Source organism: Mustela nivalis (genome assembly GCF_964662115.1).
Source record: "Mustela nivalis genome assembly, chromosome: 5".
NCBI lineage: Eukaryota > Metazoa > Chordata > Mammalia > Carnivora > Mustelidae > Mustela > Mustela nivalis.
Window position 1 is genome coordinate 156,013,910 of NC_139024.1, and position 14,426 is coordinate 156,028,335.

General features: G+C 43.6%; 1 long non-coding RNA gene across 1 annotated transcript; it reads right to left on the minus strand.

The window, feature by feature from the left end:
* Positions 1–1,917: 1,917 nt before the first annotated feature.
* On the minus strand, positions 1,918–14,420 carry LOC309865427. The gene is made up of 3 exons (XR_014312086.1): positions 13,704–14,420; positions 6,851–6,983; positions 1,918–4,624 (listed from the first exon to the last, which is right to left on the minus strand). It is a non-coding gene; the product is annotated as an uncharacterized lncRNA (long non-coding RNA).
* Between the last annotated feature and the right edge of the window lie 6 nt (positions 14,421–14,426).

Sequence of the window (14,426 nt, forward strand, 5' to 3'; positions counted from 1 at the left end):
GCAAAGAGGTCCATAAAGAAAATCAACCATGTATAACAATTAACCTCAGTATGTTAAAACTCTCAGGTAAAGAGAAAATGGAAGCAGTGATCTTACATTTATAAAAACTAACAGGGCTTCTGTTGTAAACAGAGACAGGAAACTGATATTCAGCAGAGGCCAAAGTGAATGAGTGATTCAATAAGTTAGCAGTTATCTCCAAAGCAAGCTAAGGAAGAAAATGCCAGAATAACTAGGTGTGAAAGTCCGGCATCCAAAGCTGAAATCCAGCGTCTAGTTGCTGGAGAAGATGGAGGATGTCAAGTTAAAAAACTCCCAGGATAGTGGTGTTCGGTACAGACATTAGAAATTATTGTGGGGAACCATATCCTGTTTGAAAATAGCTATATGAAGAAGAAAAATAGGACTGCTATACAGTATCACTATAATCACTATACATTTTAAATTCATTTTAAATACATACATTCTAAAAAGGAAGTTATATACCCATGGCTGGAACAAAACAGAGAGCTGGAAGAGTCACCTTGCAAAGATAAAGCACCTGTGATCGTCGTGGTCTTGTTACTACAGCACGCTTCCCTGGTCAGTGAAGGTTTACTGAGCACGAACTCTGTTTCTCCTTCTGCTTAGCTTCCACGAAGTGAGAAAACTCCAAGGGTGAAGCTTACCTTTAAGGTGATTATTGAACATCAAGGAACCACTAAGTACAAAATTCCATGTGAATAAATGCTACAGAAATTCAAAGAAAAAAAGAGATGAGTGCTGAAAGCAGCTGATGAAGGCGAATCGTCACCACCAGCCAAGGCTATGTGTGTGCCAAACCAGAACATCGAGTCTGAGAGGCAGGAATTAGGAAGGAAAGAAGGAAGGTATTCCGATTGGAGTCAGCATATGGTCAAAGTGTTGGGAAGCGGGCGAGAACGTGGGAACCGACCGGCTGGCTGAAATGTATCTCAAAGGGCGCGTGGTGTCTGCTGTCCATGCGAACAGGCTGAGAAAGCAACACGAGCAAAGTCATAAGGTAGCAGCTCAATGACAGGCTCTTACACTTGGGCTCCAGGTTTTTTGTGTTTTTTTAAACATTTTTTTAAAAGATTTTATTTATTTATTTGACAGACAGAGATCACAAGTAGGCAGAGAGACAGGCAGAGAGAGAGGAAGGGAAGCAAGTTCCCTGCTGAGCAGAGAACCCCTGAGATCATGACCTGAGCTGAAGGCAGAGGCTTTAACCCACTGAGCCACCAGGTGCCCTGGGTTCCTGGTTTAAATCCATTGCATAATACACTAAAGTACGTTCCTTTTCCAAAACCATTCAATTTGTTTAGTTATCAAATGCTTTTCAAAAAGGCTTCCAACTCCAGCACATGAGATCATATGACCCATTTGTGGTTAACGGGATGGGAGTAAAATAATGCACAAAACTTCCAGGTACCCTCCTGTTGGGAAAGAGATGTTTTTTCATTTCTACTGGCTTGAAAAGGGGTAAGTGATTATAAAACAATGCAGAGGCATCACATGAAATTTGGAAAAGAGTAACTGGTCAACTTAAAATCACAGGTTTCTGAGATAAATCTTCATATTTTCAGGCCATTATCTCTGTAATCACAGGACAAAGATAAGAGACCAAGAGACTTTTCTAGATGTATGGAATCTCAAGATTTACTCTCATTCACATGGTCTTTACACATTTAAGGTATGGAATCAAATCCATTTTCCAGTTTCATCTTTTCTTGGTAAGCTGCTCAAGACTTTACAACTGTTTTCTAGTTCCTTTTCACCCGAGACATGACAGAGACCAGTTCTACTTAATAGAGACGATGTACACTGCAACATTAAATTTGGGTGCCTTCTAGGAAACCCAGCCTTTACCAACAGTTTGATTCATTCTTTTTGAGGATTTATCAAACACCATATTCTTTTTTTTTTTTTAAGATTTTATTTATTTATTTGACAGAGGGAGATCACAAGTAGGCAGAGAGGCAGGCAGAGAGAGAGAGAGGAGGAAGTAGGCTCCCTGCTGAGCAGAGAGCCCGATGCGGGACTCGATCCCAGGACCCTGAGATCATGACCTGAGCTGAAGGCAGCGGCTTAACCCACTGAGCCACCCAGGTGCCCTCAAACACCATATTCTTAATCAAGACCCCAACCTTCCTACTGCAATAATTAGCACAATTTACACTATTTTATCTCTTTATCTCCTTGAATACTCATGGTATCTTTAATCTTGGAGGACCAATACAAAGATAATAAATAGCACGTAGTCTATATCTTTACTGAACTCCTAATGACTACTACATCTTCACACTGTAAATCAGACCTGTTGTAGAATAATTAAGTCACAATTTGAGAGTCACATCTATAAAAACCTGCACTGGTAATAAATAAAATAAAGGTGGATCTTAATGATCAATGAATCAGGCCTCCCAATATTTCAGGTGAGCGAATTAAGGCAAGAAGAGGTAAAGTGACTTACTCTAAAGCAAGTAATAGACCTGGTTGGTCACAGAGCTGAGATTCGAACCCAGGACCTCTAAACCCCAGACATGTGCTCTTCCCACTAAATCAAGTGGCCACTCTAGTGAACAGTTTTCATGATCCTCCTTCTGTTTCCCTGGGGAGGGTCTCCACAGTCACCAGATTCTCAAGGCATTCAGAGGGTGAAAGATGCAAGATTTTTCATGTTGAATAGAGGAGTTTTGTCTAAAGGTTTTCCTACACTCAGTATGTATATTTGCTTTCTCTCCACTATGAACTTTCTGGTGTTTTGTAAGATACATCCTCTGGCTGAAGGGTTTTCCACACTCATTACGTTTGTGGAGTTTCTCTTCGGTATGCGTTTTCTGATGTTTTTTAAGGTCTGTCCTCTGGCTGAAGGCTCTCCCACATTTACTGCACTCATAAGGTTTCTCTCCAGTATGAATGATTTGATGTCAAATAAGGCCTAAGCAGTAACTAAAGGCTTTTCCACATTCACTGCATGTGTAGGATTTTTCACTGGAATGAGTTTTCTGGTGATTTGTACGTTTCCTACTCTGAAGCCTTTTCCACATGTTACATTCATAGGGCTTCTCTCCAGTGTGCGTTCTCTGATGCTGAATAAGTGTTGACCTATCACTAAAGGCTTTTCCACAGTCCTTGCATTTATAGGGCTTCTCTCCTGTATGAATTCTTTTATATTGAATAAGAGACAAACAGAACCCAAAAGCTTTCCCACAATCACTGCAGTCATACAGCTTCTCTCCCGTGTGAGTTCTCTGGCGCGGAATATGCCCTGAGCGATCCCTGAACATTTTCTCACATTCATTACATTTGTAGGGTTTTTCTCTGGTATGAATCCTCATGTGTCATGTAAGGAATGAACTCTGGGTGAAAATTTTCTCACATTCCTTACATTTATATGGTTCATCACCTGTAAGCCTTCTCTGATGTTGAGTAAGGTATGCATTTCTGCTAAAGGTTTTTCCACACTCCTTACATTCATAGGGCGTCTCTCCAGTATGAGTTCTCTGATGTCGAATATGAGCTGAATAGTTTCTAAAGGCTTTTCCACATTCACTACACTCATAGGGCTTCTCTCCAATGTGAGTTCTCTGATGCTGAATAAGGGCTGACCGATCACTGAAGGCTTTCCCGCATTCACCACCATTTGTATCATTTCTCTCCAGTATGCATTCTCCGATGTTGAATGAGGTCTGAGCAGTAACTGAAAGCTTTCCCACAGTCATTACATTCATAGGGCTTTTCTCCTGTATGAATTCTCTGATGTTGGGTATGATGTGCACTCTGACTGAAGGTTTTACCACAGTCACTGTATTCATAAGGCTTCTCTCCAGTATGAATTCTCTGAGCAGAGTAAGACAGGTGCTCTGGCTAAAAGCCTTTCCATATTCCAAACACTTATAAGGCTTCTCACCAGTGTGAATTCTTTGGTGCTGAGTTAGGTATGTGCTACGACTGAATGTGTTGTCACATTCAGGACATTCATACGTCTGTCCCCACTGTGAATCCTCTGATGTTGAACAAGTATGGAGCAGTAACTGAAGGCCTTCCCACATTCATTACACTTGTAGGGCCTTTCTCCTGTATGAGTCTTCTGATGGTTTGTTAGGTGGAACCTCTGGTTAAATCCCTTTCCACACACATTACATTTATAGGGTCACTCTCCAGTGTGAGTTCTTTCATGTTGAACAAGAGCAGTGTGGTCTCTGAAGGTTTTCCCACATCTACCACATCCACAAGGTTTCTTTCCATCACACTTCCTTTGTATAATTAAGTCTGAGTTTTGTTTGAAGATTTTTCCATGTGTACCAGGTTCATGAAAACACTCTTCTATAGGATCACTCTGCTCTGAAACTACTGACTGTATAGTGAAAATGCTTCCAAATTCATTAGATGCTGTATCTCTTTCTTTGGCAGGTTCCATACAGGTGACTTTTATTTTGTCCCAGATACTTCTCCTGGTTTAAGTGCTGATTCTTACACTGTTGTCTAGACTTCCAGGAATCTCCCAGTAGAGACTTTCTCTTTTGAAGTTCTTCTGTGTTTACTCCTTGGGATGGGCCATCTTTGAAAATGTCCTGCTGCTCTACTTTTGATTTCTTGGCTTTAGGTCCAGACGTGCCATCTAAAAGACATAAAAATACAAATATGCTATGTGTTCAATGCTGAAAGAAAAGAAACCATTCTATGAGGAATGGGGTAATGAAATTGTAAATACTGAGAACATACAACACTGGGGATATAAATGTAACCTAGTAATCTAAGGAGGGGTTAGCTGGAAATGCCCGTGGTTGAAAGGGTCTGTCTGATTTAAAACAAAGTAATCAAAGAGAATGGAACAAACACTGTCAGGTGAGAAGGTGATTTGGGAAAAGGCTTAACTGTAGAGATTAGAAAAGAGAAAAACATGAAGATAAGCAGGTATTTAGAAAGGAAAACCGTTATCAAAGAGAAATGGCTTTCATGAAGTCTTCTGTGAGAAAACTTATTTCATTAACATTTAAACTATTATCCTAAAGCTTTAAAAAAATCTTTTCTTTTGGGGGTATCTGGCTGGCTCAGTCAGTGGAGTGTGCAACTCTTGATCTCAGGGTTGTGATTCAAGCCCCACACTGGGCATAGAGATTGTATAAAAATAAAATCTTAAGAGACTCAAACTTTTCTTTTAAATTTGGTTTCTTGACTTACACAAAGCAATACGTTTACCAACTTCCTCTTTGTTGAATAACTGCTGCTGATGTTGTTGCTTTATAGTTAATGTAAGAAGTGCAGAAACTAGGTCTAAAAAAAAGAAAAGGTTGAAAAGGGAAAATCTTACTTTCTTTTGAAATGAAAAATAATTCTAATGGCTTTCCAATGACGTTTCTTTTTTACTTTCAGTCATGGACAGAAAAGATAAGAAACATTAAGCATAGAGGGCGGGCAAAGAAGAGATGACCCTTCTTTTTATGTATCAGCATACCTGGAAGTTGTCTTTAACTATGGGTTCATACTTTTTTTTTTTAAGATTTTTATTTACTTATTACTTGTCAGACAAAGAGAGAGAGAGAGAGAGAGCAACCACAGGCAGACAGAATGGCAGGCAGAGGCAGAGGGAGAAGCAGGCTCCCTGCCAAGCAAGATGCAGGACTCGATCCCAGGATGCTGGGATCATGACCTGAGCCGAAGGCTGCCACCCAACCAACTGAGCCACACAGGCATCCCTATGGGTTCATACTTAAGAGTGAGTCACTCACATGCTGATTGAAAGTTAAGTGTTCGGGTGGAAGGACATGATACACAATGAGTTTCACTGCAGGATTGCTGGGCAGGGACCTGGCTGTTTTAATAGATGACTCTGAAATGTTGGCACCTACAGCATTTTATTTCGGGCCGGTTAGTCTCCCCAAAATGAAATATTCGGACCTTGTACTTAGGGAGGAGGGGGTGGGGATGTGGAAGCCTGACTGCCCATCTTCTGAGTTAACTGAAAAGAAGAACTGGGTGAGTAGATTTTTTGAAAGATTTTACTTATTTATTTATTTAGAGTGAGCACTGCAGGAGGAGGGGCAGAGGGAGAGAGGATCTCAAGCACACTCCACACTGTGCACAGAGCCTGATGTGGGGCTCGATCTCATGACCCTGAGATCATGACCTGAGCCAAAACCAAGAATCGGCCTCTTCATCGACTGAGCCCCCCCCCCCAGGTGCCTCAGGAAGCAAATTTTTGCTTAAACTTGTTTTCAGTGCAAACCCTAGATCATAGCACGAAATAAGCAAGCATTAAGCACAATGAATTAATAATTTTAACATTCGACATTCATTTCTCATTCACTAGTTTATTATTGCTTCTCCTGCCCCCAAAGCCTTTCTTGCCTTCCTTATTCTGCCCTTCTAATTCTTTTTTTTTTTTAAGATTTTTATTTATTTATTTGATAGACAGAGAGAGATCACAAGTAGGCAGAGAGAGAGGGGGAAGCAGGCTCCCCGCTGAGCAGGGAGCCTGACGTGGGGCTCGATCCCAGGACCCTGAGATCATGACCTGAACTGAAGGCAGAGGCTTAAACCATTGAGCCACTCAGGCGCCCCATGCCCTTCTAATTCTTGACCGTATCTCAGAATCCCACTAAAATTACACTAGTCCCATGACATTCCTAACTCTCATTTTCCTGGTCTCCCACAGTATTTACTGTACTGTTTTAACTTCTAATTCTAGTCTTTAAAAGCAGTGCCTTACACTGTTTACCCATTACGTCATGTGTGCACATGTGTGTCTCCAGAGTTGGCGTTCCATGTCTTGGAGGAAGGAAACGTGAATGACTCGTGTGGGTGTGGGGTTAATACTTAGTGAGTTTATGCCAAGCCGACTCACCGTATTGGCATGGTTAATCCTCCTAACAGCCCAGAGGTGGAAACAGAATCTTCATTTCGGGAGAGGTTCAGGGTGTTGAAGTCACGTGCCTCAAGTTACAAGCTGGAGTTCCAGAGTCCAGGCTTCAGCTCCACTGGCCCGGGAAAAAGAAGGAGCAGATGATAATGATTAAAGACACAGACAATCCCGAGTTTTAATCCCAGCCTTTGACGATCATCTGTGTGACATGAGGGGAAGCCCCCCATTTGGCCTCTTTCCAATCCTCAATACCACTTATAGCGCGATTTTCCCCCCCAAATACTTAAATTGTTCTCATACTTTCCCGATACAGGTCCTTAACGTTTTGATCCATGCCTACCCAGCCTCACCGTTTGTCACTTACACGTGCCTTACATCCCACCACACCGGGTTTACTTCCTAGTCATTTATCACACTTCTCATTGTCTCCCGGCACATGCTGACCTTTTATCTAGAACTCCCCGTCTACCACCTGTTGATAGCTGAGCTAATTCCTGCTCACTCTTCAGGATTCAGTTCGAACATCACCCACTCTAAGCTCCTTATCTATATTCTCATCACCTCTATAATAATAAAATAATTGTTCCTATAAATAATAACAGCTAATATTAAATAAATGCTTGTCATGCTTAGAATCATCACTGTTCTAAGTACTTTACACATATTTAATCACTAATCCCTACTGGAACTCCAGTAGGTAGAAGCTATTATTATCTTCATTTTATGAGTGAGGAAGAGGGACATAAAATTGTACAGTCCCATGCGGTAACCTCCAGCCCCATGCGGCTGCTGCGCACTAGAAATATGCCTACACCAAACTGAGGTGTGCTGCGAGTGTAAAATACACACCAGATTTTGAAGAGTCAAGAAAGAAAGGGCAAATATCTCAGTAATAGGTTTTTTATATTGATTAATCGTTAAAATGTTTTAGGCATCTGAGAGTCAATCAAAGATATTCTTAAAATTAATTGTACCTCTTTTTCATTAGTTTTTTTAAGCTTGACTACCAGAAAATTTAAAATTACACATGAGGGTTGGATTTTATTTCTACTGGTCAGTGCTGGCTTCGAGAGATTAAGACATTCGTGCAAGGCTGCAGAGCCAGTATGTGACAGAGCCAGGATTAAACCCAGCCTCAGAGCCCCTCTTCACCACTGCTCCCATGCTGTGTCTGCATTTACCCATCACAGCACTCACCAGTGTCTTTACTAGCCTCTGACCTTCTGGAAATTAGAGACTAAAGTCTTTAACCTCTGAGCCCTCAACTCCTGGCACAGTATCTCGCACACAGAATATGCCTGATGAATGTCTGGTGAGTGGACAGATGCTGGTGGTTTTCTTATGAGAATGCCACAATGACAGCAGGGGTTTTTTAAAATTATTTTTTTAAAGATTTATTCATTTATTTTAGAGAGAGAAAGAGAGAGAGAGTAGAGGGAGGGGCAGAGGGAGAGAATCTTCACGCAGGTTCCCCACTGAGTACAGAGCCCAACATAGGGCTCAATCCCATGACCCAAGAGATCACAACCCGAGCTGAAACCAAGAGTCCAATGCCCAACTGACTGAGCCACCCAGGTGCCCTGACAGGAGTTTTTGAAGATTAGTCCGGCCAGTGTTTTTTTTTTTTTTTTTAAGAGTTTATTTGTTTATTTGACAGAGAGAGATCACAAGTAGGCAGAGAGGCAGGCAGAGAGAGATGGGGAAGCAGGCTCCCCACCAAGCAGAGAGCCCGATGTGGGGCTCGATCCCAGGACTGTGAGATCATGACCTGAGCCGAAGGCAGAGGCTTGACCCACTGAGCCACCCAGGCACCCCAGTTTTTTTTTTTTTTTCAACTAAACCCTGGAAATTACTTAAAGAAAAAAGGTGAGATAAAGCCACCACTCTAATATTTAGAACAGTAAGTGATAGTATCTACTTTTCAAATAATTACAGGCATAAAAGCTAAGAGGGATATTCAACCTGTAAACCAAAACAACCCCTGAGGAGACAATTCTTCACAGATACCTATTACTAAGAGGCACAAACGGAAACCATGAAAGGAACCCGTGGAGTAGTCAGAAAATTAGCTGAATCAGAGCTTCGCACTGTCACGCACAGCCTGAGAAGATGGCTTCATGAAGGACAGCGAACTCGATCGATTTTTTCTGAGAAGATAAAAGGGGGTTAAGGAAAGGCCATCAGATTCTTCTGGAAGGAAAGGAGTAATGTCCTTTATAAGCATATTTACAGTACAGTAGTGAGAGACAAACACAAATTATAGAGCACAGATAGGGCAGGGATGCTGGATTTAGGACACTGGGGATTTACAGCTCCTACGATCACTGTGGCAAGCACGCTCACGGACGAAGTAGACAACATGCAAGAATAGGTGGCCAACGTAAGGAGAATCAAAAAAAAAAAAAAAGCTAGAGATTTATTTTTAAGGTTTATTTATTTATTTGAGAGACAGAGCATGAGCAAGGGGAGGAGCAGAGGGAGAGACTCTCAAGCAGACTTGGCATTCAGCGGGGAGTCAGATGCGAGGCTTGATCTCAAGATTGAAAACCAAGAGCCGAAATCAAGAGTCAGACGCTCAACCAAATGGGCCACCCAGGCGCCCCCTAGAGATTTAAAAAAAAACTGTAACAGGAATGAAGAATGCCTCTGATGAACTCATTAGTAGATGGGACACAGTCTCCTCTCCAAGAGGATACATCACTAGAACTTTCGGAAACTGAAAAGCAAAGAGCATAAAGACTGAAAAGAAAAAACGTTTAAGAACAGACATTTGTGAACCTTGTCCTACGTATGTCTTCATCTGTCTGTTCATCTGTAATCTTTATCACATTCTTGATATTACACTAAACCTGTCAACAGATGTGTTTCCCTGGGTCCTGAGAGCTGTTCTAGCAAATGATGGAATCCAAGGGGGGAGGTCATAGGACCCTCCAATTTGTTGCCAAATCAGACAGAGGTGGTGGGCGATCACATACTTGTGATTGGCATCTGGGCTGGGGGCCATCTTGTGGAGACTGAGCACTTACCCTGCAGAGTCTTTGATAACTCCGATTAGTGTCAAAACTGAAGTGAATTTTAAAATGCTCAGTTGGCATCACAGAAAAGTGCTTGGTGTAGGTAAAAAAATCCCCCACATTTGTGTCAGAACTGTCGTGGGTGGGTCGTGTGAGAGTTGGGAGAAAACCAGGAGTGTGTTTGTTAAATGAAGTTGGATCCACATCCTATGTGTCTCTACTGTCTGAAGAGACTGCCATTACCAGTTTGTATCACAGGAAAAAATCTTTTCCTGGGCTGCAACACTCGTCACAAACAGGACTGAGTTGGCCAGTACTGCTGCTCAGCACTGTATTGTCAGTGTTTAGCACAGTGTTCAGTCAATATATGTAGAAAGAATAAAAGTTCATTAATTCAGCCATTCAGTCATTCACTTAAAACAGAGATATCCTAAAGATGCTTGTTTTTTGTTTTTTTAAAGATTTTATTTATTTGACAGACAGAGATCACAAGTAGGCAGAGAGGCAAGCAGAGAGAGAGAGAGGGGGAAGCAGGCTCCCCACGGAGCAGAGAGCCCTATGTGGGGCTCGATCCCAGGACCCTGGGATCATGACTTGAGCCAAAGGCAGAGGCTTTAACCCACTGAGCCACCCAGGCGCCCCTCTCTGGGTTTTTTTATGTGATTAAATTTTCCAGGATGAAGGGAAATGATACTGGATGGAAATTCTGGTCCCCCAAAAGAACTTAAGAGTCTTAGAAACAGTAAATATCTGGGTAAATTAAAATGTATTTTTAGGAGTTTGTTTTTATTTTTTTAATTTAATTTATCATATATGTGACCATTTAAAGGAAGAATCATAACCCAATTGCCTTGTACAATTAAAAACACATGTACAAGTAATACAGGAAACAACTAGAAAAAAAGAATAGGGTGTGGTAATGGAAACTATATGGTTGTAAGTTTTCAAATTTTTATTTATTTATTTAAGATTTATTTATGTATTTTAGAGAGAGAGCGCAGGTGGGAGGGGCAGAGAGAGAGGGAGAATCTCAAGCAGAGCCCAGAACCCCATGCAGCACTTAGGCTCATGACTCTAAGATCATGATCTGACCCCAAACCAAGAGTTGAACGCTCGACTGACTGAGCCCCCCAGGTGTCCCTAAGGTTTCATACTTTAATGGGAAGGGACATCACAGAAGCCTGTGAAGATACTGTAATCCCTACAGGAACTACTAAAAATAATAATGGAAAGGAGCACAGCTAAAAGCTAATAGGAAAATTTAAAACAAATATTTAAAAGTATTTAAGTAGTCTGTGAAACAGAAGGAAAAGAAAATCAGTGGAAAACAAGGCGACAAACACAAAGCAAATAATAAAACGGTGAGACAAATCCAAACATATCAGTAATTACTAATGTAATTCAGTCTAAACCAGTGGCCAACAATTTATGGTGCCCAGGGTCAATCTGGCCCAATGCCTGTTTTAGAAAATAAGGTCTTACTGGATCACAGCTGCACCCATTCATTTATATACTGTCTACTGCTGCTTTCCCTCTCTTTACTCTTTTTACAACTCTTTACAAACTAAATGGCCCGTGAAGTCTGAAATATTTCCCATTTGGCTCTTAAAGAAAAAACTGTCCAATCCTCATCTAAGCCCCCTGATTAAAAGGCAGAGATCATTAGAATAGATAAGACAAACTCTATGCTTTCACAAGAGACATATTTCATATATGAAGAAACGGGACAAGGCCCCTGTGAGGGGCCTAGCTGTAGCGGTGTGATTCCGGGGAGCGGCGTTGTCGGCGAGCGGCCTCCTTCTGGGAGCAGCTTGGACCGGGGAGTGGCCTCATCTGCAGAGCAGCCTCGTCAGGAGCGGCTGCCATGGGAGTGGCTTTGTCCGGGTCACCGTCATTTTTCGTAAGAGACAGCTGTGACCGGTCAGTGAAATTTGATGCTTGGTGTGAAATAAAGCGGTTTGATTTTTGCTTTATATCAGTCTCATTCCCTTGATCACGGACCTTCATAGTGGGTTAATGGCAAATCAGACATTGCAAAGTAAAGATTGGTGAACTTGAAAACATATATATATATGTATATATATATATATATATATATATATAAAATCTTTTCAAAAGAATGAGTTATCAGTGAGCTGGGCACAAATATTTGTGCAGTTGAAATCTACAGATTGGGGGAATGGAGCAGGGAAAAAACACTGGAAGAAATAGTAGCTAAGAACTAAAAATCTGATGAAAACTCTAGACCTACAAACCCAAGAAGCCCAAAAAATTCTAAGCACAGAAACCTGGAGAAAACGGAATCTATGTAATAATCAAGTCAGTCTGAACTAGTGACAAAATTTAAAATCCGCCAAAGAGGAAAATGACCCATTACAAATAGAAGAACGCAGACAACACATCAGAAACCAAGCAATCTAGAAGACTGGAGCAACCCCTTTAAAGCACTTATAGAAAGAAAAAAAATGTCACCTCAGAATTTTATAGAGCGGAAATACCTCAAAAATGAAAATAAAATGTGCACCTGGGTGGCTCAGTTGGTTAAGGTCTGTCTTCAGCTCAGGTCACGATCCTAGGATTCTGGGATCGAGTCCTGGGTTGGGCTCCCTGTGTGTCTCTCTCCCTCTGCAGTACCCAATACATAAAACTTTTTTTTTTTAATAACTGGTCTGAGCTCATCACAGAATAAAACAAACCAGCACTTAAGTTCAAACCAGTTTGCTTTTCAAAACCCGGCTGAATGAAAACTTACATTCATGGGGAAACCTATACATGAGCATTTGGAGCAGAACAATTCATAATGACCCCAAATTGGAAAAACGATCCAAATGTTCTTTAATGGGTGAACAGATTAAAACAACACCAAGAGTGGCATATCTGTTTAGGGGAATGTTACTGAGCAATAAGGAACTCATACAAAACAAAGCAATCTCCAAGGCATGGTGCTGAGCGACAGTTGCCAGTCCCAAAATGTTATATGTGTAAATTTCCGTGCATATGACAACCCGGAAAAGACAAACTAGAGAGATGGAACCAGTCCGTGGCTGTCCGCGGTTAAGAGTGGGAGAAAGGTGTGAATATAATAATAGAAGAGCAGGAGGCCGGTTTCTGGAGTCAACGAAACAGCTCTGCCTCCTGGTTGTGGCGGTGGTTGCCTATTCTCTACAGTTTAGAACTGTACACCCGTGTCCTACCAGTTTTACTGTCTGACACCTTTGAAACCAAACAAGGCCCTTTTCATTAAGCCACGATGGATAAAAGGCTGGCGTGGGAGAAGGGGTCACGGTGAGTGACACAGGAGCGGCTCTCCTCCCAGTTCCCAGTTCCGCCTGTGCTCCCTACAGACCCACAGGCCAGGTGGCCTTCCTCCCACCTGCTCCTACAAATGTCCCTCTCTGTGCGCTCTAGAGGGAAGGGAAAGCTGCGCGTCCTCACAGCCCGGCTGCACCTCGGCCCCTGTTCTGTACAGAGAAATGTTTTTGTGGTTTGTCTCATGGAACCGACCTCCTGGACTGGCAGGTACACAGGAAGGCTCAAGAATGCGGTTTGTGAGATTCGGGGTGTGTGAATAACCTTGGGAGTTACATGATCTGGCCTCCAGGTCGGAACTGGCCCTTCTGCTCCGAACCCCAAGAGCTACAAATCTCGGCTCGCGTCCCCTCCTGCTCCAGGGGGACCGGCCCCGCAGGGCGGCCCCAGGAGTGGGGGCAGACACACAGCCGGGCTCCTGGATGACACAGAAACATGGGAACCTGGAAAGGCAGCTCGCTGCAAACTGCACGTCGGCGAACAAATGTTTCACTTCAGACCCCGTCACTCACCCTGTGAATGTGGCCCCTATGGTGACGGCGAGTCGAAGTCTCCGCCGAGGGAGGGACGCTTCGTCCAGGCCTGTCAGGACCGCAGCCCGGCCGTGTCCACGGGGCTTCCCTGGCCGATGCGGCTGCACGTGCGAGGACCCGATCCGATGTGACTGTCTTACCCTCCTTCACTGCTTACTAGTGCTCCCATCTGTGTGCAGAACACCCCCGCGTCCCACCGGGTCACTGTCTCACCTCTCTCCCCCTGCAAAGTCGTCGCCGCCACCCTGGGGTGCTGCGGCTGCCGGGCCATCCCGCGGGCTCCGCAGCGGCGCCACCGCTGTCAGCTCCCCTAGTGGCCTTCCCTGCGGACACCCGCCTCCATGCGGCCTCTGGACCCCAGGCCGGACCCCGTCACGCTCCGGGGAACGCCGAGCGCCGGGCTCTGAGGCCGAGCATCCTCCGAGACGCACCGCAGACCCGCGGCCTGCAGGGGCGTCCGCACCCCGACCCCCCCGCACTGCTCGAGGACAATAGCAGCCGCCCCTGAGAATGTGACCCTTCGCCCCTTCCGACAGAGTAAGGCCCTGCGAAACTTCGGGACCTGCGAGGCCTGACCCACCGGCCCTGCGCTGCGTCACTAACTACCCGGTCCCGATCCCAATCCCGGAGGATCTACGGTTCTGAGGCTCTTGGCCGGGTGGGACCGGCTTCCGCGGGGACATTTCCAGCAACGTCTTCGGC